At 30.9% G+C, this 22,820-nt stretch overlaps 2 long non-coding RNA genes across 2 annotated transcripts; both read right to left on the bottom strand.

Annotated features, from left to right (window-relative positions):
- Positions 1-17,629: 17,629 nt before the first annotated feature.
- On the bottom strand, positions 17,630-18,096 carry LOC118487959. Its single transcript, XR_004882993.1, has 3 exons — positions 18,002-18,096; positions 17,839-17,907; positions 17,630-17,678 (listed from the first exon to the last, which is right to left on the bottom strand). It is a non-coding gene; the product is annotated as an uncharacterized LOC118487959 (long non-coding RNA).
- A 1,591-nt stretch (positions 18,097-19,687) lies between these two features.
- On the bottom strand, positions 19,688-20,104 carry LOC110916253. Its single transcript, XR_002579609.2, has 3 exons — positions 20,068-20,104; positions 19,904-19,972; positions 19,688-19,745 (listed from the first exon to the last, which is right to left on the bottom strand). It is a non-coding gene; the product is annotated as an uncharacterized LOC110916253 (long non-coding RNA).
- Between the last annotated feature and the right edge of the window lie 2,716 nt (positions 20,105-22,820).

The following is a 22,820-nucleotide window of genomic DNA, read 5'->3' as shown; positions in this document are numbered from 1 at the left end:
TTGAAGATGATGACAAGTTAATGGTTTATCTTCTCCAATTGAGATATCAATCACATCATTATTCCATATATAAATAAGCAAACTTTTTTGTGCATAACCATTTGTAATTTGTGCTTTGAGAGTTTTTCAAAAAAAAAAAACTTGATTTTTTAAATTTAACCTAAAGGTTTTTACCTTTTTACAATTTTAACCCTACATAATTTGTTTTTTTAACTTTAACCCAAACTTTTCATTACTTTTAACCCAAAGGTTTTTACCTTTTGCAATTTTAACCCTACATAATTTGTTTTTTTAACTTTAACCCAAAACTTTTCATTATTTGCAATTTAACTTCACAACTTTTGTCACTTATACTTTTCATCTTTGACAAATTTTCGGTTTACGTATAGTTCTTAATTTTTCGAGTTAATACGACGCAACGTACAAGTGTGGTTCAACTTTTTTATGTTTTGTTTCAAAATTTGCAAGTTAATACGACGCAACGTACATGTGTGGTTCAACGTTTTTACCTCTATTTTTTCATGTTTGACAGGTTCGTCGCAACACGCAGATCCTAGGTCGAGTCCGTGTTGGTGGTCGATAACGATTGTGTGACAATAGTACTATTTGACACCGTTTTACGCCCCGCCGCAACGCGGCGTGTGATTTGGGTGTTTTCTAAAGAAAAAGTGGTTATGCATATGGTCGTCGTAACCTTGGCTTTGGGTGTTTCCAAAAAAAGTTGATTTTTTTTACTTTTCACCCAAAAGTATTTCATAAATTACTTTTAACCCAAAACTATTTGTTTTTTTACTTTTAACCCAAAACTATTTGTTTTTTTACTTTTAACCCAAAACTTTTTATATTTTGCAATCTATCCTCACAACTTTTTTTACTTTCAACTTGGTCCTTTATAGTTTTCATTTTCCACAATTTTTTCGCTTTATGCTTGGTTCTAAATTTTGTAACTTAACACATCGCAACGTGCGTCTTTGGTTTAACTTTTTACGTTTCGTTCTAAATTTTGCGAGTTAACATGACGCAACGTGGGTGTGTGGGTGAACGTTTTTACATCGTCTATTTTTCATCGTTTGACAGGTTTAACATAACGTACGGGTCCTAGATCGACTTAGTCATAACTAAAGAATCCCCGCCGCATTGCGGCGGGTCTCAATCCGAGTTAATTTCTAAAACGCATTACATTTCTAAAACGCATAACCTTGATTATTTGAAAATATACTCAAATAAATGATTATTTTTTTTAATTTGTGTTTTATAACAGTGTCCTACTTCATTGCGTTTTTTAGTTTTGTTTTTACTCCATTGCGTTTTACAAAAGAATGAAAAAACATATTTTTTTTTGTTTTCTGTCCATTACGTTTTAAAGAAAAAGCATTTCTTTGTGTTTTCTGGTCATTGCGTTTTACAAAAAAAGACATTTTTTTGTGTTTTCTGTCCATTGCGTTTTAGAAAAAAGACATTTCTTTGTGTTTTCTAGTCATTGCGTTTTAGAAAAAAAAAAGAATTTCTTTGTGTTTTCTGGGCATTACGTTTTAGAAAACAAAGATTTCTTTGTGTTTTCTGGCCGCCGCGTTTTAAAAAAAAAAACATTTCTTTGTGTTTTATGACTATTGCGTTTTAGAAAAAAGAGATTTTTTGTGTTTTCTGGCCATTACGTTTTAGAAAAAAAAAGATTTCTTTGTGTTTTCTGGCCATTGCGTTTTAAAAATAAGACATTTCTTTGTGTTTTTAGGCCATTGCGTTTTACAAAAAAAAAAAAAAAAAAAAAAAAGACATTTCTTTGTATTTTTCAGCCATTGCGTTTTAGAAATACCACATTTGTTTTGTGTTTTTTAACTATTGCGTTTTAGAAACAAGACGTTTCTTTGTGTTTTTTGTCATTGCGTTTTAAAAAGAAAAAAAAAAATATGCTTTTTGTCTATTACGTTTTACGCATCTGGGTTTTCGAAAAAAAATCAAAAATATAGCAATAGTTACTTGTTATAAAGATAAAAAATGCTCGTTTTTTTTTTTTTTTTGCAATTTTTATATAAAAATAATGTCGTATGAAAGAGTTATTAACGTTTAAAAAACGGGGGGGGAGGAGGAATTGGGGGAGAGAGAAACTAATGCTTTGAATTTACTAAAATACCCCTACACAAACTCACGTGCCTCTTTCTTTTTATCATTTATACTCATTTAATCCAAACCCTTGATCAATTGATGGTCAAGATTATTTCCTAGCTTTTCTAGACAAAATAAACTTCCTATTATACCCTGACCCTCAATGATGATGATGATAATAATAATAATAATAATAATAATAATAATAATAATAATAATAATAATAATAATAATAATAATAATAATAATAATAATAATAATAATAATAATAATAATAATAATAATAGCATCAATGATGAGGATAGTAATAATGATGTTTTTAGTTATGTGAATACTAATAGTTGTATCTAGCACCGAAGGGACTTAGACGGGGTGGATATTCACGCGCTTAGAGATACTAATATTGCACTGCTCTTCAAGTGGTGGCGGCGTTTCAAAGAAAATCGATATGGATTGTAGAGGAAGGTCATATGGGAGTTTCATAATAGTAGCAAGGCGTGGAGTTTCATTCCGGGTAAATTGTGCATTCCAGGTCTTTGGAAACAAATCGTAAAAAACACAACATGAACTATCAGCTCAAAACCTAAATCTATCGGGGTTGTTTCAAGGGGTTCCGGGGGTCGATCTGGGCTTATCATTCTAGCACGATTGCTTGATTTTAGATCATGTGCTGAAAGATAAACTTCCAGATATTATTTTCCCCCATAAATCTATCGGGGCTGTTTCAATGCCGTACAGGCTTGATTTTTGGTGACTCGGTTTCAGGCCAGATATAAGATAAAAACATCTCATTAAGCGTATTATATTCCAGATATTATTTTCCCCCATTCACCCATGAAGACCAGGTCATCCGCATACATTTTGGTGTGCGATTGTCGGGCCATTATTTGGTAATTGAATCCCCCTAATTAACCCAACCTCAGATGCTTTTTTAATAAAACACGTTAGTGCATGTGCCTCCATTGCCATTATAAAAAGAAAAGGTGATACAGGATCTCCCTGTGGTACCCTCCTATAGCATTGAAATTCTAAAGTGGGAAATCCATTTATTAAAACATATGCTCTTGCTGATTTTAATACTCCTTTAACCCACATCCTCCATATCCCCGGGAACCCCATTTGTTGTAGTACTGAATCAATAAAGTTCCAGTTGATTGTGTCATAGGCTTTCTCGATGTCGATTTTAAAAATGAAAGCTTCTTTTTTTTTTCTTCCTAAGCCAAGAGACCCACATAGAGCGGGTCGAGAAATGGAGCATTCAATGATCGGTTACAAGTCCCCGGGTTTTATGGTTTACCGCGTTAGAAATGGGGTTGGCGGCGGTGTTATCGCGCGGTGAGCGGTCACCACACGCCCTCCCCGAACTACGCCCCACACACCCTAAGCTATACCTAATAAATAAGTAACTGATTGCGCTACGTGTCATAATTTTATGTGCCCAAGATTCATGTAACCGTTTGAAAAGCTTCCCGCTTATTTTTCTGTGAGACTAAGTTATACCTAATAAAGAAGTAACTGAATATTAAAATTTTCTTTATTTATATTTACTTTATGAATATTTTTTATTTAGTATTTCTTTTATCTAACTATTCTTTTTATTTTTTTTCCGCTTATTACTGTATATTAACAAATGAGGTATGATCTTGACTACAGTAGTCAATTAAACCTTCATTTTAAAGTTATTTACCAAAGTGCCATTTGAGTATCATCTCTTTTTCTCCATCAAACATATCAAAGAATCAATTAGGTTTTCTTTTTTGTATTTTTTTTTTTGGTCTTACAGTATAATTTAGATTTTCAGCCCTTTGTTTTTTTTCCTTTGACTTAAGTTAAAGTGTTCTCTATAAATTTGAGTAAGTATATATTTTATGGAGTTAATTTCCTGGATAGTCCCTGTGGTTTACCGTTTTTTCACCTTTAGTCCTCACCTTTTCAAAATAGCATGTGTAGTTCCTGTGGTTTAACAAACTGTTACTCGGATAGTCCCTGTAATGGATGTGCGTTAAATAATTCAGTTAAGTGGGTTTAAATTACAAAAATACCCTTATAATTACAAAAGACTAGAAAAACAAATAATTTATTTAATAAAAATAAAAACTTTAACCTCTTCTCCCTCATCATCTAAGATCCGTGTCTCTCTCATCTCATAAACCCTCTCTCATCTCATAAACCCTCCCCCCGCCCAGATTCCCTGAAACATCATCTCCTACCACCTTCACATCCCAAAGTTCACCACCACCGGTAAACACCATCTTCTACCACCTTCACACATCCTGTCACCGTGAACCACCGCTGCAACGACTATTATCCATCTTCACCACTCAAACCACCACACCCAGCACCACAACTCTCGTATTTCCGACGAAATGGTCACCGATTTGCAGATGTTCACTGATCGAAACGAAAGTTTCCTAAACTCATTGCCTCACTGATGTGATTATCGAGTTTCGCGATGACGGAATCGACGTCGTTTTGCATTTTTAACTTTCCGGCGGGGAGATTAGCGGTCTGGCTGGTGATGGAGAATGTCAAAGTTGTCGGAGAGTGTTTGTGAGAGCGAGCGATTGATACACCAGACAAAGGTTTCATGGGATGCCACTTCAAACGCCACATCGTCTTTCAAAATTGGGCTGGTAAACCAAAAACTTCCCAAAAAATAGAATGGTAATTTATCATTTGAACGTATATACTTATCTTTGAAAGAAATAACGGTAATTTATCTTCAAGTTTCTTCAATAATTTTAAGCTTTTATGCAGCCGGTTCTTATTATTGGTGATTATAGATAGTGTAATGGTTATCTTGTGGCAGCCAGATCTGTTGACTGAGTCTTTCGAAGCTGTTATTGGTCATAATGTTGTGTTGGATGGTACATTAGACGCAGATCAAACTGAAAATGGGTAAGGTCGGTGCAGGTTTGCCAGAACTCGACCGCCGACGAGTTGGGGTGGTCGTCGGTGAGTGGATTGTGTTGTGGGTGGAGGTGAATGAGGTTGAAGATGATGGTGGTAGTGGGTGGGTCCCACATAGATGGTGGGAACTGGGAAGGGGCTGATTGGGTTAGGGGTGGAGTGGGGACCACACACATAATTATTTTATATATCTTTTAATATTTTAATTATTGTTTATTAATTATAAGGGTAATTTAGTAATTTCATACCAACTTAACTGAGCAAACTAACAGACATCCACTCTGGGGACCATCCGAGTAACAACCGAGCAAACCACAGGGACTATACATGCTATTTTGAAAAGATGGGGACTAAAGGTGAAAAATAGCAAACCACAGGGACCATCCGGGCAATTAACTCATAGTTTATGTCAGCTTTTGATATAAGTTTGCGTTTGTCTTTATCTATGTTTTATGTCATGTGGCAGTATAAATTCGTGTTTTTATTTTACGATTTCCCGGTTTTGATCGTTGATTGCTTACTACTTAACATAGTTTTACAACCCCTACGCCCGCAACGCGGAGGTTAAACACTAATTGTTTATAAAAATAGTGCACGACACAACAATATAAATGCAGCCAAACAAATTGAAATTGGCACTATGCCTGTATACATGTGTTAACCCCTAAATTTAAAAATTGAAATATTTTTCAAAGTTACTTTCCGGTCCAGTTTTATGACGGCGATTTTTTCGTATTAACAACTGACCAAAAACTGACCAAAAATTAAATTAAAAAACTGACTACAAAACCAAACCGAGATGACCAAAAATTAAATTAAAAACTGACTACAAACTGACCAAAAATTAAATTAAAAACTGACTACAAACTGACTAAACCATTCACTATAGTTCGAAAATTGTGTAACCAACTGACCAAAAATTAAATTAAAAACCGACTACAAAACCAAAGCGAGATGACCGGTTTAAATGGTTTCACAGTTTTTAAATCGAACTGTGAACACCCCTATCCCACACTTACAACCCGCCATGCACGTACTATATGACTATTAGCATATTCATGATCTTAGTTCATCGTTATTGATAATCCTTTCTTTTGATAGTCCAATGTTGCAATTGTAAATGTCTTTAACCTATATCATTCCTACACAGTGGATATTTGTTACGGGCTTTGCGACGAAAGAAATTCAAAGCAAGATCTGCAAATAAATATTTTAAGAGTAATTTTTAAATTTTCTGTAGAAAACTAAGATATAAATATTTAAAAGAGTAAAAAAACTAATGTAATAAACTAAGTATAAAAATCAACATCAGAAAATATATGAAAATCTGTTCCAAATTCACTAACAAATATTAATTAAAATTAGCAAATAAACATAATTTAATTAATTAAATTTAGGAAATAAACATAATTTAATAAATTATGCAATTAACTAAAATTAGCAAATAAACATAATTTAATAAATTATGCGGTTGAACCGTCCAATTGAACCAGTTAAACCGTGCGGTACACATGGTTGAACCACCCGATACACCCGGTTAAACTGTTTTTTAGCCCAATCCGGTACGGTGTAAAAACCGGATTTTAAAACATTGCAAATTTTCACAACAAATCGGTAGCAAATATGATTTGGTTGAAAAAAAATCCGTAACGACTGCGTGTCAAATATTCGCAAAGCATGTGAGTTGCAACTAAATGATTAGCTACTTATACTTCATATACACCAGCTAAATTTTAATAAAAAAAAATATAGTTCTGTAGAATATTTATAGATTTTATATTCTCTAGAATATTTATAGATTTTATAAGTTATAAAATTTATATTCTATAAATATTCCACAGAACTAAATTTTTTTTATTAAAATTTAGCTGGTTTATTCACTTTATGAATTTCCAAAGAACAAATAATTTCGTATAGTTTAGTTTAAGGGGAAATTCTCAATCAAGGGGTCTGTCAAATAATGGATTACGTTGCCTGATTTGACTTTGAATTAAAAAAAAAAAAAAAAAAAACTTTTACTTTTTAAAAATTTAAATTTATATTTGAATAAAAACAAAGGGAAGGATCTACTAAAAAGTGGATTTTGTCTAAGTAGTCTAAGAAAGATTGTGATGATGACATGTGGCACTCCTAATAAGTAGGAATCAAGAGCATTTTGGTCCTTATAAATAGGAGTGAAAATGACATGTGGCACCCCCTTTTGTTTTTTAAAAATACAAAAAAAAAAATCTAGTACAAAAAAATCTAGCACAAAAAATCTAGTACAAAAAAATATAGCACAAAAAATCTAGTACAAAATATATAGCACAAAAAATGTAGTACAAAAAAATATAGCACAAAAAAATCTAGTACAAAAAATATAGCACAAAAAATTCAGCAAAAAATTGTAGTACAAAAAAATCCAGTACAAAAAAATTGAGGAAAAAAAATTAAGACAAAAAAATTCAGCACAAAAAATTTAATACAAAAATATAGTACAAAAATCCAGCACAAAGAAATGTTATACAACATAGAAATACAACACATTTTAGTGGGTTTTTTTAGTCTTCATATTTTATATAGCAATATGGTACTCAAATTAAAGATAAAAAGACGCTCGATTTTATGGTGAAATTTTTATGAAAAAATAATGTCGTATAAAAAAGTTATGAACGTTTAAAAAATGGGGGTGAAATATATGCATGTGCCTTGCATGTGGAGAGAGAAAGTCCATAAATAGAATTTTCCCAAGATAACCTTGCACTCCTCCTTTCTCCTACACTTTTATCTTAACCATTGATTTGAAAAACGGATGGCTAAGATTCCTTCTCATCCTACTTAGGCAAAATAAACTTTTTATTTGATCTTATCCCTAAAAACAAAATAAGTAGTTTCGTTATTCACACGTCATCTTAACAGCTAATGCAACTATTTAGTACTAATTTCAGATTTATTATGTGGTTAAATCCATCAAAAACAGGCCGGGCTATCGTATTGAACACTCATTTTGTTAGTAAAGAAAGTATTATATAATACTACTAGGTTATAACCCGGGAATACTCTCGGGTTGTGAATCTTTATATCTAAAAAATAAATATGTATCTATATATATATTAATTAATAAAAATATACCATGTAGTTGTGAATCTTTATAACCCGGGAACTTCCCGGGCAGAAAAAATCAATTTATAATCTAATTATGTCATTAAATAAATTAAAAGACATGTTTTCAAACGTTATTAAGTGTTTAAATAAATAAGTTAAAATTGAGAATAGAAAAATTAACCTTAAAAACAGTAATATGTTTATTGAAACAAAAACCACTTTAGAAATAAATTAAAGGTATCTTTAAACCTAAATAGGAAAACTCATAAGTGACAAAACTAACAATATGAACTTCAAAAGACAATGACATAAAGTTTCAAAATTATGCCTAAACAGAAAATTTAATAAAAAATAAGAAAGAGTATACATATCAAAAAACAAACAATACCAACAACATTTAACTAACCTGTTTTGGTAGACGAACATTCCGAGTCCGAATTTCAAAAAAGATTGAGGATTGACCATGGGAAAATAGAAACAATAAATCATTCAGAACATATATTACTAATTTAAAAAAATAGTGACACAAAATTTAATAAGAAATAAGAAAGACTATACATAAAAAACAAAGAATACCAACAACATTTATCTAACTTGTTTTGATATACGAACATTCCGAGTACGAATTTCACAAAAGATTGACGGTTAACCATGGGAAAATACAAACCATAAATCATTCAGAACATACCTTACTAATTTAAAAAAAAAATACTGAACAGAAAGAATAAAATTAGATATTACAAACTTAAAAAAAGATAAAAAAATATAAAATTTAACTAACCTCTTTTGTTTGAGGAATTATCGGAGTCCGATTTTTATCACAGATTACGGATTCACATGAAAAAACAAATTCAACAAAATTCAATAACTGTCATAAATGTGGAAGACGTGATAAACAACTAACTAAAACAACATACCTTTAATTTTTTTGATCGGATCTACAGAAATAAGAACAAAGAAAACGTTAGTAGCAATCGAAACAATCTTTGTAAAATCAACTTTTGATCGGATCTAAGTGCAAATCTAATGGATTCTTCATCCACCAAATGATAGATTAGAATTTGTTCATTTTTAGATCAACAATATTTCAATTTTGAGATTTAAAATTTGAATTTAAGATTATTAATTTCAGTTTTAAAATCTAATTCATTCGTATATTGTTAATGAATTCCCCATGATACCCAAAGCAAAATAATATAAAATTCAAAAGAAAGTGTAAGAGTGAGAGATCACGTACATTGTAAGATTCCTTGATATGATAAGAATGAACTCCTCAATTGATTCCTCTCCACACATCAGCATGATATTGAAAAAAATCATCCAAATCAAATAAGTAAGATTGATTGAAACAAACAAAATAAACAATGAGAGGTTTATAGATTCATCTAACCTGTTACAAATTGACCTCGTTTTGATGCATAAGTCAAAAGCTACTTTCCAATCCATATATCTCATGATTTTTTAACATTCACAGTGACAACCCGGATATGCGAAAATAAATCGATCCATAACATACCTCTCATATGAATAGTCGTCATTGTTTTTACTCACAAATCTTTTTGAGAAACACAAAATCTAACCATAAACACACAATCTAACGATATCTTGAAGAAAAACAAAGAATTTTTTTTCACATGTTGATGTTTTTTTGTTGTACACAAACACAAATCGGAAGATCGAGAGAATCAATCATGAAAAAGAGGATTAAGACAGAGTTAGACAAAAATTTTATAATCAATGTAAATAAGAAAAATATGATTACCTGTGTGTCGATCTTTCAAGATGTAACGAAATCATAGTTAGATTCCTTGTAAGGTGGTTGTTCTCCCCACATTAATGAAGCAAATTCATTAGGTATTTCCTATCAGTGAAAACAAAAAAATAAATAATTAAATGCATAAGTTTAAATACAATATGTTTAGTAATCATAAAACCAATAAACATACAAAAAAAATAGGATCATCGTCCTCAATCAGCTTTAAGAATGAAAGACTGTTGTTACTCAAATCCATACCTGCAAATTAAATGTGAACGGTTTAAACACGTAAAAACGACAAATTATTTATAGAAGTAAACTAATAATAGCGGAAAACATATAAAACCGAAACAAACAAAATAAAAAAGGTTTCAAAAAACGTAACACCATTTATTTATAGAAATAGAAACCCTAATTCCGGAAAATTATCATACTAAAAATAAATCACTAACGAAATTTAAAATTGCTCAAAATTTTAAATTTATAATTTGAATTCCGGAAATAGAAATAGAAATAGAAACCTTAATTCCGGAAAATTATCATACTAAAAATAAATCACTAAAATTTACATTTGAGGTTTCAAAAATAAATCACTAACGAAATTTAAAATTGCTCAAAATTTTAAATTTAAAATTTGAATTCGAGAAATAGAAACTTTAATTACGAAAAATTATCATACTAAAAATAAATCACTAACGAAATTTAAAATTGCTCAAAATTTTAAATTTAAAATTTGAATTCTGGAAATAGAAATAGAAACCTTAATTGTCACACCCCAACCGATGGCGGAAACATCGGGATGAGACGAACAAATTGCTCAAAACAACATAACACTAAATGTGACAATATAAGTTAAATCATTTTATTAGATTCTAAAGGATAATACAAAGTTTCAAACATCCAAATATAAATTCAACAATAGGTTATTTCTAAAATGAGTTTCTAGGCCATCCTAGCTTGCTTTCTTGTATCTTGATAAATCAACCTGCAATATGTATTAAAATAAAGTCAACAAAAGCATGTTGGCGAGTATACAAGTTTTCATACATAGCATAGTACGTGTTTAAAATGTTGCTCATATCCAAATGTGAAATACAATATCATATTGACAGTATATACTCGAAACGATGTTACTCTACGTGTCCAAACCAAAGTTTAACGCAATTAAAGTGTCCAACCCAAAAGTGTACGGGTGGTTTTAACATAGTTTAACCTAACAATACCCGTTAATATAACGGGAGGGGCGTTTCTCAACCTATAGCGCTACCATTGTTAGGGGAGGCTTGCAAAGTTAATGAACACATAGTCATGATAGTTTACAGTAGCATAACATGTCTAACATGATTAAAATGTATCACATAGAGTATGGATAGAGTGTGCATAAAATGTTTAACGTGAATGTGTTGTTTGATATAGAATACATATTGCACCCAAAAAGTGTAAAACGAAAATGGGTCATGTATACTCACATTGATTGCGTTGCGTTTTCTTGGAAAGTAAGGAGAGATTGAGTTGGATCCAGAAGAGTGGCAACAAGCACAAGAGATTTACCCTATTTGATGATTTGGGATTCGTTAATTAAAATTGGGGAGAAGATTAATATTATCAGTAGTGATTGTAATAACAAAATATTAAGAATAGAATTTAACAATTAGTGATTTTAATATTAATGATAATAATAATATTATTATTATTGTTTAATATCCAATATTAATAATACTAATAGTGATAATATTTTCAATAATCATAATATTGATATTACTATCAATAATAACAATATTTAGTGATAGTAGTAATAATATAAAAATAACAATAATACTAATTCTGAAAAATTCTGATTTAAAAATAATAATAAAGATTCTGATTTATAATAGAAATAATGATTCTGATTTTTAAAAATAACAATAATTCTGATTAATAAGTTAATAATATTCTGAAATAATAAATCTGATTATAATAATAATATAGGTTAATAATTAAATCTGTTATATATATATATATATATATATATATATATATTAATAACAATTTTCCTGATCTATAAAGATTAGTAAAAATAATAAATCTGATTATTATTATATATTAGTAATAATTGTAATATTAATGATAATGATAAATATGATAATTAATAATAATTACACTAATAACAATGATTTTATAATTACACTAATAGTAATAACAATAATAATAATAATAAAAATAATAATAATATTAATAATAATAATAATAATAATAATAATAATATTTGTAATGATATTGATTTTAATATTAAGATATACAGAAACCTCAAAAATAGAATGTTATACAAGAATAGAAACACGACAACGAAACTGAAACGGTTAAAGGTACCGGGTTTTATCGTCTTCTCCGGCGAAGCTCCGGCGGAGTGCAGGCGGTCCGGCGACTTCGTTTTCTCGGTGACTTGAAACAAGGTGACAATCGAACTCCGGTGAAGGTGAAAAGGTATCCGAAAGGTGTTGCAATGGGTTCCGGTGTCGAGCGGGTTAAGCGAGAGTGAGCGAGTAACAGTGATGGAGGTTTCGTGGTGGTGATGGAACGAGAGTGTTTTGTGGGTGTGGTGTTCGAACAGAGGGTTCGGTATTTATAACATATGGGTCTCGCAAGATTATGGTAACGAATTCGTAATTTCGGAAACGACTCTGATTGATTGGAAATCGATCAAGAAAGGAAATGATTGATTCAGAATATAGTAAGTGTGTATTTCTGGTTCGATTTCGTTTTATTTGGAACGAAGGAAAGGAAATCATGGCTGTTACGTCTTCTGTTGGCGGCAATTCTTTTTAAAAAAAAGGGATGATGCGAAATAGTATATAAATATCAATTGGTTCCATAATCAAACGGATGTGGCATGCCCGGCCGAGTGGTTAAGATGTTATTTGTTGAGTTAGAGGTCGCGAGTTCGAGCCCAAGGGGGGGGCGGTTCTCACCCAGGAGAACCCCCCCCCCCCCTTTTTACCTTTTTGACTTAACAGCAGTTAAGTGCAGTTAACTGGGTTTTCTAACCCAGTTACATGACTTCTTTTATAAAAACTAACCCGGTTAGGTTAATTTGATGAAACTAAGGGATCTACTAACCAAGTTGGTAGAAACTAACTAAAATTCATTAAAATTCTTTTTATTTATTTACAAAACCAATTTATTTAATTAATTAATTTATTTAATTATTATAAATAGCATATTTCTTTATTTTAACTAATAATATATATTATAATTATTTGATTTAACCCAAATTTCTGGTAATTTACCGAATTATCGTACGAATTCCCGATTTTGTCTGGTTTAGGGTAATCTCTTGCTAGTACTTGTTTCGAGAGCCAAGATTAGAATATCTTTCCACTGTTTTTACGTGTTTGACATAGTTTAACGTGTTTTAACATGAAATAACATAACATAGTATTAAAACAAGCATATGATCAAAACGATGCACTTTTTCATTATGATCCAAGTCTCGAAATACAAGATAGGGTAAAATGAGAGTACAACCGACTGAAATTGGAAAGTACAACTGATAAAGCTATAAATAGAAAATTAAAAAATACGGAACGTTACAGTCTCCCCTACTTTAGGAGATTTCGTCCTCGAAATCAAGATGAAAGACCAAAAGAAAGGAAACGATGCAATGGTTATGATGGTTGAAGAACGACGCTGATCGAGACGATTTTACCATTAGGTGTTGGCATCTTGAGCTTGGTTGGCATTGAGAGCTGGGGCTTTTGGGGCTGGTTGTCGTTCTTGGTTCCATAAGGGACAGTGTGGGCGAAGGTGTGTCGTGTCTCCACACTTGAAACATGCGCGAACTCTGTTGCCTGACTCCGAGTTTTGAAATTTTCGTTTCCTACCCTCGTTGCCATTTGTTGGGGCTTCATGGCCAATGGTAACCTGGTTGGCTACCCGAGTGGATGTTGCGGCTTGTTTATCACGAACGCGATTATTGTTTAAACTGGCAGCGAGACGATAAACAGCCTCGATATTGTCAAGCTGGGCTGCCTCGATGGTGTCTCTCATGGTAGGGGGTAAACCGTGGATATACTTTTTGATCATACGATCAACCGTGAGGACTAGGTGAGGTACAACAAAGCTCAGCTGCTTAAAGCGGGTGGTATACGGGAGGTTATCGTCTCCAACTTGCTTGAGAGCCCAAAATTCTTCCTCAAGCTTCTGTTGTTCACGAGGAGGGCAAAATTCCTCCATCATGAGCTGCTTCAATTCTTCCCATGACAACGCATATGCCAACTCGTTTGAACGAATGTTCCTTTCATTCGTCCACCATTCTAGGGCTCTCGCTTGAAAGACACCAGTAGCACTACGTGTCTTGAGCTCATCAGGACATTCACTATTAATAAATGTGACCTCTATGCTGTCGAACCACTCGAACATAGCTGTCACACCTTCTTCACCAGTGAAGGGCTTAGGGCGGCAAGAGGCGAAATGTTTGTAGTTAAAGGCAATGGGCTTAGGTTGGGCAACTTTCGAGTCAATAGAAGAGTTTGGGGTGTTGGAAGCTTGGATTTCGTTCACAACTTTGGGGATAAGGCGGGCGAATTGTTTGGCCATGAATGCCATCATCTTCTTTTGCGAGCTGCCCCTTGATTTTCTGGACGAGTTGGAAAGTTGGCGAGATGAAGACATCTACGAAATTGAAATGATTTGAGGATGAGACTTTGATCATAATGATTATTGGAGAAAAATTGTTTAATGTATGCAACACGTAGCACATTGTTTCACATTGTTTCACATAGAATGACGTAGAGTGACATAGATGTTTCACATAGGGTAACATGTATGGTAAAAGCATAATAAATTTAATTTGTTTACGAAAGAGTATCATTAATTGTTTTAGATTGCGACAAAAGTGTAAATTGTGACTTCCTAGTTTGAAATGAAGATAACGCTCAATATAAAATCACATAGAAATTGAGATAACATAAAAGAGATTTATCATAAAACATGGATTGTCACGAAACGTAACATATGACACTTCCAAAGTGAATCGAAGACCTTCTCGAATTAAGGAAACGTGCTTTGGCCTAATAGGTATTAGTACTCTCATCGATGGTCCCCAGGTAGGCAACGGGTCCTTAATGGATTTATACGAATGCCAAGCCTAGACAGGACGTCCCGACTACCGGTACCTAACCCTTCCAGTTACTACACGTCCTTAATCGATTGGGAAATCGAGACTTTGGCGAGAGCGAAAATCGAGGAGTGGGACTAGTTAACAAGATGCGAGTATCACCCCTAACTTGATAACATCGTACCCTAACGTGGTTGGTACTTATCAAGAGATAAGGGTCCACTAGAGTATGAAATGGAAAACTCCCATCAAGGTTTGGATATCACTCCTAACTTGAGGGTAGATTTCGTGCAAAATCAAAGTATAGCTGAGTGAAAATCATTACCAAGTGTGGGAATCACCCCTATCTTGATAAGTCATTTCTATTGTGTTGTAAGAGTGTCTTCCAAATGTGTATTGTGTTAGCCTTAGGAAAGGCATATACATTAGAAGTCCAAAAGGATAGAGAGAAGCAAGTGAGGTAGAAGGGAGGTTGTTTTAAGCAACACATAGTGAAAAGGCTCCTAAACTATAGACTAGGCAAGGCATTCCTAATTCCCTATAGTTATGGCTCTGATACCAATCTGGTATCAAAGTACTCCTACTATAGACTAGGGAAAAGTATAGCAAGCCTACCTAATTCCCTATAGTTATGGCTCTGATACCAATCTGTCACACCCCAACCGATGGCGGAAACATCGGGGTGAGACGAACAAATTGCTCAAAACAACATAACACTAAATGTGACAATATAAGTTAAATCATTTTATTAGATTCTAAAGGATAATACAAAGTTTCAAACATCCAAATATAAATTCAACAATAGTTTATTTCTAAAATGAGTTTCTAGGCCATCCTAGCTTGCTTTCTTGTATCTTGATAAATCAACCTGCAATATGTATTAAAATAAAGTCAACAAAAGCATGTTGGCGAGTATACAAGTTTTCATACATAGCATAGTACGTGTTTAAAATGTTGCTCATATCCAAATGTGAAATACAATATCATATTGACAATATATACTCGAAACGATGTTACTCAACGTGTCCAAACCAAAGTTTAACGCAATTAAAGTGTCCAACCCAAAAGTGTACGGGTGGTTTTAACATAGTTTAACCTAACAATACCCGTTAATATAACGGGAGGGGCGTTTCTCAACCTATAGTGCTACCATTGTTAGGGGAGGCTTGCAAAGTTAATGAACACATAGTCATGAGAGTTTACAGTAGCATAACATGTCTAACATGATTAAAATGTATCACATAGAGTATGGATAGAGTGTGCATAAAATGTTTAACGTGAATGTGTTGTTTGATATAGAATACATATTGTACCCAAAAAGTGTAAAACGAAAATGGGTCATGTATACTCACATTGATTGCGTTGCGTTTTCTTGGAAAGTAAGGAGAGATTGAGTTGGATCCAGAAGAGTGGCAACAAGCACAAGAGATTTACCCTATTTGATGATTTGGGATTCGTTAATTAAAATTGGGGAGAAGATTAATATTATCAGTAGTGATTGTAATAACAAAATATTAAGAATAGAATTTAACAATTAGTGATTTTAATATTAATGATAATAATAATATTATTATTATTGTTTAATATCCAATATTAATAATACTAATAGTGATAATATTTTCAATAATCATAATATTGATATTACTATCAATAATAACAATATTTAGTGATAGTAGTAATAATATAAAAATAACAATAATAATAATTCTGAAAAATTCTGATTTAAAAATAATAATAAAGATTCTGATTTATAATAGAAATAATGATTCTGATTTTTAAAAATAACAATAATTCTGATTAATAAGTTAATAATATTCTGAAATAATAAATCTGATTATAATAATAATATAGGTTAATAATATTCTGAAATAATAAATCTGATTAAATGTTTTAACATGCATAAGTATTTTTGTTTCTAAACTTTGAACGTGTACGAAGTGCCATAAGAGACTCATCGGACACAATCATAAATGTTTTACATTTCCGAGTGGCCTAATAAGTTGAAATAAATAATAATTACTTGTTTTTTAAAAGATATAAATTTAAAAGTAAAAAAGTTATATATGATACTAAACTTTCCTCTTTCTCGGCAAAACACTTTGAGCAACATCAACTGTATATTTCGGAATGGCCTAAACAGAAAAAAAAATACATAAGTAACTACCATTATTGGAAAACATATAGAATCAGCATAACTCACATCAGAAACAAATGTGGAGCACAGACTCGGTTCAGAAAAAACAACATTTGTTTTCCCTGTAGGATCAACCTAAATAACAAAAAAGAATAAAAAATTAATATACAATGAATTAATAAATTGTATTATATAATACTTAAGTAAGTAGATATACATGGGACTTGTTCTTGGGTATCAAAAATTTGTCCAGATCCGTCTCAAACTTGCTTTTGTCCTAAAAAAGGGAAACATATATATTAAAAAAATGTAAAGAAATAAACTTAAATTCTGAAAAATATAATGAAGTAATTGGAAAAAAACCCTTTAAAATTAGATTTTTTTCAACACCGACAATTGTTTTCGCCTTGGGATCATCCTACGAAAGGTAGAACATTAACCTTTGAAAATGAAAAAAATAAACGTAAAATAATTCACTTAATTACAAAATCATATAATTTATTGAATGAACATAAACCTTTAAAGTTAAATCTTCATCACAAACAACCCTTGCTTTGCCTTGCGGTTCAGTTTTTTTTATCCCAATCATCTTTGAACTACGTATAACAAAAATAATTGTTTAACAATATAGTACCCATAATTATTAAATTTAATAAAGTAGCGAAAAAAAATTGACGAAAACTGTTTAACAATATAAAAAGAATAATAATTAAATTTAGTAAAACAAAAAAAAACAAAAAAATGACAAAAAATTACCTTCTTCTTAAGGTCTTCCATTTCAAGTAGAGATGAGAAAAAGTTATCAAACTTCGAATCATCAATATCCTACACAATTATAAATAAACAAATAAAATGTATAAATACAAAAAAGATATTTATAATACGTTTTAATAAAATTGATTAAAATATAGGGAATTACATTGAACACAGCTTCAAAACTTGCCAACTGAAATTTGTCATCTTCACATTCCACAACAACACCTTCTTGAAAGTCAGTTCCATCACTACTACACTTCTCCTTATGTTCAGACTACAAAAAATATCAAAAATAACAATGTGTTAAATTCAATATCAACTTGTAAGCTCGCGTTGATAACTAAATAATAGTGTAGATGTACCATCAACAATCTTAACTGAATCTTTGTAAGGTGGTTGGTCTCCCCAAATCATTGAAGCAAAGTCATTAGGTATTTTCTATGAGTTTAAAACAAAAAAAAAATGTCAGATTACTTAAAATATGATTAGTATTAGTAATTAGAATACAAATAAACGTACCAAAAATTTCGGATCATCTTCCTCAATAAGCTTTAAAAATGAAGGACTGTTGTGCAAGGGATCCACATCTGAAATAAAGGTTTATAAATAATTTAAACCTTTAATAATGAAGGTTTTTAAAAAATAAAAACGACAAAGTATTTATAGAAAAACAATCAATATTCCTAAATCAACAATCAATAAGCTTTAAAAGATAATTTAGTCAATGAACAAACTTCCAAATATAAAAATAAAAAGAAACGGTTTAGAAAAAATAAAAAATATTTATTTTTTAGATACAAATTCAATATTCCAAAGACAAAAAACATTAAACCGGGTGAAAAATTACCAGACCAGTGTAAATAAATCTTCATCATCAAGACAATCAAAACAGATCAGACACTAAAAAAATGCATAATCTTTAATGGATTGAGGCTTAATACACAACAAATTTATTACAAAACAAATATGAAAATGACAAATAACAGAGATTGATAGTACGGCAATGCACAAAAAAAATCAAACAAAATACCAAATTACCTTTGACAAATATGAAAATGACAAATAACAGCATACATCTTCGCATCTGTCATTGTTGTCAAAAACTGCTCGGCAATCGCTCTTCCTTCATCCCACTCCAATATAAAAGTTCCGTTAACACCTAAAAATCGATAATCATTTACAACAATTACAACAAAAAAATCAATAAATCACGAAAAACTACTACATATCAGGATTCAAATTATTAGTTTTCCGCCAAAATAATATAATTTTCAGAAAACTTAAATATCATCTAAAACTGAATAACTTCAATATACCGGAACAACATTAGATCAGATCTAAGCAAAACTAACCCAGAAGCCATGTCTCTGAAAATCAATGTGACACTTCAATATAACATTTTTTAGGTCTTTGAGATACTTATTTGGTTTCCCTGTAGGATCAACCTAAATAACAAAAAAAAGAATAAAAAAATTAATATACAATGAATTAATAAATTGTATTATATAATACTTAAGTAAGTAGATATACATGGGACTTGTTCTTGGGTATCAAAAATTTGTCCAGATCCGTCTCAAACTTGCTTTTGTCCTGAAAAAGGGAAACATATATATTAAAAAAATGTAAAGAAATAAACTTAAATTCTGAAAAATATAATGAACTAACTGGAAAAAAACCCTTTAAACTTAGATTTTTTTCAACACCAGCAATTGTTTTCGCCTTGGGATCATCCTACGAAAGGTAGAACATTAACCTTTGAAAATGAAAAAATAAACGTAAAATAATTCACTTAATTACAAAATCATATAATTTATTGAATGAACATAAACCTTTAAAGTTAAATCGTCATCACAAACAACCCTTGCTTTGCCTTGCGGTTCAGTTTTTTTATCCCAATCATCTTTGAACTACGTATAACAAAAATAATTGTTTAACAATATAGTACCCATAATTATTAAATTTAATAAAGTAGCGAAAAAAATTGACGAAAACTGTTTAACAATATAAAAAGAATAATAATTAAATTTAGTAAAATAAAAAAAACAAAAAAATGACAAAAAATTACCTTCTTCTTAAGGTCTTCCATTTCAAGTAGAGATGAGAAAAAGTTATCAAACTTCGAATCATCAATATCCTACACAATTATAAATAAACAAATAAAATGTATAAATACAAAAAAAGATATTTATAATACGTTTTAATAAAATTGATTAAAATATAGGGAATTACATTGAACACAGCTTCAAAACTTGCCAACTGAAATTTGCCATCTTCACATTCCACAACAACACCTTCTTGAAAGTCAGTTCCATCACTACTACACTTCTCCTTATGTTCAGACTACCAAAAATATCAAAAATAACAATGTGTTAAATTCAATATCAACTTGTAAGCTCGCGTTGATAACTAAATAATAGTGTAGATGTATAATTCTAACCGCAATAAAAAAATCATCATCATCATCACCATAGATTGAGTCATCCAAAACAACTAACTCCACCCTGTTGTTCTGAATTTGAGTACCGGTTTGATGATTAAAGACTGAAATCTCAAAAATTTTATTTCCATGCAATGAAAAGACAAAGGTAGATCGCCTTTCTAAGGCAAGATCGTTTATCATCTCAGAGCATCCATGAGTAAAAACACAGCTGTCAGTTAATCCGTCCATCTTAACGTTCCAAAATCTATCTCCTAAATAAAGAGTTGACTGACCACCTTTGAAATTTTGACCATAAAATTGCCTCCAAAATTCATCAGCCATTACCTGCATAGCATGTGATAATTAGTAATAAAAATTAAATTAAATACCAATATACAGAAATAAAACATTATACATCATAATTATTGTATAAATACTACTTACAATAACATCTTCGTGAGGATTGATCTTGGATATAAAGCAGTTTTTCTAAACAAATGATTTAAACACCATTAGAAAGAATGCTGATGGTCCATATGACTGAAACATAAGGTAGTCATCTTTTCTTACACAACTATCCCGAACAACTTTGGTGAAGCCATCACTAAGAACATGGCCCACATCAGTTTTTTTCACTCTTACAAATCATAACTTGTTACCATCAACAATCTTAATTGAATCTTTGTAAGGTGGTTGGTCGCCCCAAATCATTGAAGCAAAGTCATTAGGTATTTTCTATGAGTTTAAAACAAAAAAAAAATGTCAGATTACTTAAAATATGATTAGTATTAGTAATTAGAATACAAATAAACGTACCAAAAATATCGGGTCATCTTCCTCAATAAGCTTTAAAAATGAAGCACTGTTGTGCAAGGGATCCACATCTGAAATAAAGGTTATAAATAATTTAAACCTTTAATAATGAAGGTTTTTAAAAAATAAAAACGGTAAAGTATTTATAGAAAAACAATCAATATTCCTAAATCAACAATCAATAAGCTTTAAAAGATAATTTAGTCAATGCACAAACTTCCAAATATAAAAACAAAAAGAAACGGTTTAAAAAAATTAAAAAATATTTATTTTTTAGATACAAATTCAATATTTCAAAGACAAAAAACATTAAACCGGGTGAAAAATTATCAGACCAGTGTAAATAAATTTTCATCATCAAGACAATCAAAACAGATCAGACACTAAAAAAATGCATAATCTTGAATGGATTGAGGCTTAATACACAACAAATTTATTACAAAACAAATATGAAAATGACAAATAACAGAGATTGATAGTCCGGCAATGCACAAAAAAAATTAGCAAAAAAAAAAAAATCAAACAAAATACCAAATTACCTTTAACAAATATGAAAATGACAAATAACAGCATACATCTTCGCATCTGTCATTGTTGTCAAAAACTGCTCGGCAATCGCTCTTCCTTCATCCCACTTCACTATAAAAGTTCCGTTAACACCTAAAAATCGATAATCATTTACAACAATTACAACAAAAAAAATCAATAAATCACGAAAAACTACTACATATCAGGATTCAAATTATTAGTTTTCCGCCAAAATAATATAATTTTCAGAAAACTTAAATATCATCTAAAACTTAATAACTTCAATATACCGGAACAACATTAGATCAGACTAAGCAAAACTAACCCAGAAGCCATGTCTCTGAAAATCAATGTGACGCTTCAATATAACATTTTTTAGGTCTTTGAGATACTTATACCTGCATTCATAACAAATAATAACAAAAATGCTAAAAAAAAAACAAACAATGGAGCCTTAAGAAGATTACATTTAGGTCATGCCATACATTCTCATCATTACACATATGCACCCAAAATAGTTGACTAAGTAATGTGACTTTTTTTTAAATTATCCTTTGACCCATTTATAGATTTTTCCATGCAACACAAATTGAAACATAAACAAACATGAATTCATCTATAAAAAGTGCATCAAAAACTCTACTAAATCACCACAAATATAGAGAACCATCAATATAAACTCAAAAATTATGAAAAAAAAAAAACCGTTATCCCATTCAAGCATTTCATCAAACACCTTGCGTGCAATCCAAAAACTAAAACATTTTCAAACATTTTACACTAAAATTAACGTTCAGTCATCACGGATCTAATCAACCAATTTCCATAAAATTAATAAGAATAAAAAAAAAGTTAACATCAATTCAAATCTAAATAATTATGAACATATGAAATCATATGAAATTCAAGGAAAATTGTTTACAAATTGTGGACTAAAAAAAATACCACGATCCATATGAAACTGATGCAGATGAAATCAAGATAATAAATCGCCCAACTTGAAATCGTCAATGTCAAAAGCGACTGAGGTTAGGTTTTGATATTGTAATAGATTGGATGTAACAGATGACAACGAAAAGATTAAGGTAAGAGGTGGTGAGGGATCGATTCAGGGGAAGAAGAAGATGGCACATGAACAAGTTTGGTTTTTAGGGTTTGTGGAGAATGTCAAAGATCGTGAGAAAGAAGAATGAGTAAAAAGGATATAAAGGATCCGTTTGGA

This window comes from Helianthus annuus, chromosome 16 (genome assembly GCF_002127325.2).
Source record: "Helianthus annuus cultivar XRQ/B chromosome 16, HanXRQr2.0-SUNRISE, whole genome shotgun sequence".
NCBI classification, from domain to species: domain Eukaryota; kingdom Viridiplantae; phylum Streptophyta; class Magnoliopsida; order Asterales; family Asteraceae; genus Helianthus; species Helianthus annuus.
This window is presented reverse-complemented; position numbering and strand designations above follow the sequence as displayed.